At 39.6% G+C, this 4,543-nt stretch overlaps 1 pseudogene; it reads left to right on the top strand.

The window, feature by feature from the left end:
- The first annotated feature begins 1,982 nt into the window (after positions 1-1,982).
- On the top strand, positions 1,983-2,550 carry LOC135697783 (BLOC-1-related complex subunit 8 homolog; annotated as a pseudogene).
- Positions 2,551-4,543: the final 1,993 nt, after the last annotated feature.

The raw sequence follows: 4,543 nt of genomic DNA, 5'->3' as shown, positions 1-4,543 counted from the left end.
GCACAGCTACAAAGCAAGACCATGCTGGAGGTGGCTGGGTTCAATTCCCGGTCCGGTCTAGGAATTTTTCGGGTTGGAAAATTTCTCGACCTTCCTGGGCACAGAAGTATGATTGGACTTACCACACAATTATACCAATGCAAAAATGGTACAGGTATCGAAAGCTCTCGATTAATAACTGTGGAAGTGCATCTAGAACACCAAAACGCTGGCCAGACTGAGCAGTTATAACATGTTATAACGGTTGTCAAATAATTACAACACAGAAATCACCATCAAGATAGCGCTATAACATGTTATAACTCTGTAGTCTGAACGTACTATAAGTTGAGAACACGCAATAAGCTAATATGCGATTTGCAATAAGCTTGAAATGAAGAAGAAGAAGTAGAAGAAGAAGAAGAAGATGGTAGTGTTAGCATGCGTGTGTAAGCTACCAGTTATGCCATATCAACGATGCTGATACCGTCTATTCGAAAAGTAATCGAGAAATAACGGATTTTATTTACCCCTTGTTTGCAACTTCTCCGCGTTCGGGATATGTTATCCCGTTTCAAATCCAATAGGGGCCCATAACGAGCAAATCGTAGAACTTCTGGCGCCTTACCACCAGCTGAGTTGAGAATCACCCTCTCCCGTTTCTTATTTCCATAACCGGTGGAATGTTTTCACATCCCCTCACGCAATAAGATCATTTACCAACCCTTGATGAAGTGATTTTTCAAACGCGTCTTTTAACAGCTATATAATTGTCTATTGCGGGTATAATGATGTATACAGTTTAAACTGTGACATGAAAAGGGAATTAAAATATGATAACCGCTCAGAACAAGGATTTTCTGGTCCTTGAAGGCATGGACGGCGTGTTTTGATTTTTTTTTCAAGTCACCGCCCTGCAACTTATCGCCTGAAGGAAGATGATTTTCAGCTTTTCATTTAGTTCTGGAAGTCGAATAATGAATCCTAAGTGGATTATGCGAGCCCTTCATTAACGAATAGCGCGCCGCGGAGGACCGTCTTATCAGGGACTTGCGGATGAGTTCACGCTCGGTAAAAAATGTAATCACATCTTGTTGGGCCTAGGTGGTAGTGCGGTGCGACTATGACGGCGTAAAAATTATGACGAAATGGTCACTGGTGCGGTGCAGTAAGTGTCACACTTCAGCGATTCCGGACCGTGAATAATTAATTCCATTGCAATGATACACTTAGCATAATGCTGTCACATCTTTGATAATTTATTGCGAGCAAGTGCCCGTTCAGGATTTATAGTTTAGAGGATCCTTCGCGAGATGTGTTGGTTGGGAAGAGTAACAACACTCAGTATGGGAATTATTCCAACAGCTATAACAAAAATCTAGTGAAGACTACTGAATCATGCTTGCCTTCGAACATGGTTAGTGAAACCCTTCAAGGTTTATGTTTTTAGATAGATTAGTCTGCAGGAAGACGTCGCGATAAATAGTTATAGAACTTAACAGTTTTAGACCATACTAAAAACTTATTTGCTACAAGTTCAATTGAAAAATTACTCTTGTTTTTCCAAGGAGTTATCCTCAAGTTTCTGAGAAATCAACATTTTTGAGCAAAACTTTCGCAAAGGAGTTATTGATTACCATTTTAAAATTCACTGTTTCCACGATCCAGCAGCCGGTGTTTTTAAAGTTTGTTCACACATGACGGTCATTTGAGATTCATATGCTTGGCATTATATGTGAAGTTTATCTGTTGATTATGAAATTTATTTATGGAGTGTTTGCACATAGCCAAAAGTATATTTTTAAGGTTCTACAAAGAGTAAATAAATTTGAATTCTGCTTCTTTTTGAAATATCATTCAATCATCATCAGTATTTTACCGACCATTTTGGGAATTTGACCGGTCCAATTAAAATAGTCAAACAATATTGAATTAAACACTTACAGGAAAGATGGCGGCAGTGCACGTATCCTATCATTCATCTCGTATTTTTTGGCCAAGTCCAGTCACGGTTTCTGACCAGGGAAATCATTAGTTTAAGCAGAATGACCACAGTAAACGATCCGGAACTGCATGCCAAAGTAAAGAAGACTACGGAGAAAATTTCCGAAAACATGAACATCATCATAGCGAACGAGCCCAGTCTGGCGTTCTATCGGATACAGGAACATGTCCGGAAGGTGATTCCTCTGATTGTGGACCGCAGGGGCGAGGTCTATCAGTTACAGCAGGATTTGCAGGGAAAATGCTACGATATGGAATACGCGATTCAAGCCGTCAAGGACATCGAAGCGGCAGATGCATCGCTGAAAAACGTACAGGAAGCTCTGAAGAATGCAATCTTCCTGAAACAGCAACTGAAATACGTCGAATCGCGGCGGCCCAAGAAAGATTCCAACAGTTCCGTGTACAAACGGTTGTCGGCACACATTACACTGGATTTGCCAGATTTGCCGGACATTTCCGGCGTGGTACGGGAAACGACCAACCGTGTGGAGCATATGATGTCCCAGGCGAGAACTTCCTCGTCCGGCAACGGAGTTGCAACGGTCCTATACGACCTTGCATTAAATTCCTGGTGTGTGGTTCATGTTGAGGTATAGTTTTCTGTGATTGATAAGTTTACATTGATTTGATTTGACTGATTCGAAAGAAATTTTTATATAATTTTAAATTACTATGTTGCGAGCATGTACCTATTATTTGAAGAAAAAAAAAATCTTATGTAAACGTGAGGCATTAAATATTAATAATTCGCTTTCCCTCTCATGGCGGTAAGCTTCAACTCGGATAAAATTTCAATACCGGCCCTGATTGAGGGATCTGCCAAATGCTTATTAAGGGTAGTATTGATTAACATCGACGTCGACACCATAACAGCCTGACATTCGTGTTCAGGATTTAATCAAATGATAATAATGGTTGGAGCTTACCACCGTCAGGAGTGCAAATACAATTTCTCACAGTGTGGTCTGGAAATGTGAATGTCTTGTCTACAACATCCGTATGCGCTAGGTAGTGTGTCGTCACATTTGCTGTTGTATTGAAATGAAGGAAGAAAAGAGATGGTTAAACCACAGACAAACAGACATAACACATTGAATATTCTCACCGTAAAACAAACATCGTCGCTAAAACATTTCCGCCATCTGTTGAGTACACTGTGGTGGGTAGTACGCTGAACAGATGGCTTTAGTGTGTAAACGTCAAACGCAAGGGAATTGACTATGCGCATCACAGGTGGCGATACTACCAACTACGATACTTTTAAATTGACTGTTAAATCACAGACAAACAGACGTAACTCTTCATTGTGTATCTTCGTTCACGCATTTAACGGTTGATTTGAATATTATCAGTTCCGCGAACTGTTCGCCGCAGCGCTGGCATCGGATCACTTTGACGTTTCTATACATTCTATAAAACTTTTATGCAATATTGTTTGCGAGTTAGCGAGCAAGCTTGTTTTCCGCGATAAGCCTGAAAGATGTCGCTACTGAGGTCCTATGTTTTGAGATACTATGTTTTCAAGAAAAACTTTTTCAAAGAGTTACGTCTGTTTGTCTGTGGTTAAATGCTTGTTCTATGAAAAAATTGCGTGAGTTATGTCTGTTTGTCTGTGGTTAAACTTTCCTCACCATACTAGGGGAAAAGTTGGCTTTGGCAATACCTTAACCTATTATCGTCAGGGGGTAAACAAAGTCCTAGAGCACTCAAATTTGGCCAATAGATGCTCTGAAACACAATGTATCCACATGCCAAAATTGAGCTTTCAAGGACGTTGTTTACCCCCCTGACGATAATAGGTTAAGGTATTGCCGAAGCCAACTTTTCCCATAGTTGATATTTATGAAACATGGCCAGTTTTGGCGCTGTGACATGTATGGACTGAATTTTAAAAATCCATTCAGAAAATGATGATCGAAGAATATTACAAAAAGAAGAAAACAAATTATTTACCCTTTGTAGAACCTTAATAACGTTTTGCACATACGTCAAATTGATTTGCAGTCTTCGACATAGTTGTTCTACATAGCTTATCCAATCGAAGTCTAAGGTATAGGAAAAATTGAGCAATGTGTGCAGGACAATGAGCAAATGTACAATTTCTTTCCGTTTCCCATACATTTCCCCATACTAACTTTAGAATTCTCCTGCGAATTCCAATCGCAACCAAATTCGTTCCAATTTGGCACAGACAGAGCAGAACAAATGGTCATAATATTTTATACAAACACCAATTATACGTTTAACTAGCGACGCCGGTGGCATAGTGGTTGCCTCTCACTCCAAAGGGAGTGGGCTCAATTCCAGTCGGTGCCACCGGGATTTTCTGAGGCATAAAATACAAATTATTATAAGCTCTTCTATTTATACTTGATTACGGTTTTTTTAGCCAGCAATTATCGAGATTTTAAGGATAATGATATAAAGTGTACGGTTCCATTTTAGTAACATTTTTCAGCCTTGTTGCCAAAATCAAACATATTAGAGTGATGCAAAATATAATATTTTCGATCCACAGTGCTCAAATGGGTTCATCATCCTAAAATTGGAACTCATT

This window comes from Ochlerotatus camptorhynchus, unplaced genomic scaffold (assembly GCF_037179485.1).
Source record: "Ochlerotatus camptorhynchus isolate MF236.1 unplaced genomic scaffold, CSIRO-AGI_Acam_v1.1 ptg000078l, whole genome shotgun sequence".
Taxonomy (NCBI): Eukaryota; Metazoa; Arthropoda; class Insecta; order Diptera; family Culicidae; genus Ochlerotatus; species Ochlerotatus camptorhynchus.
This window is presented reverse-complemented; position numbering and strand designations above follow the sequence as displayed.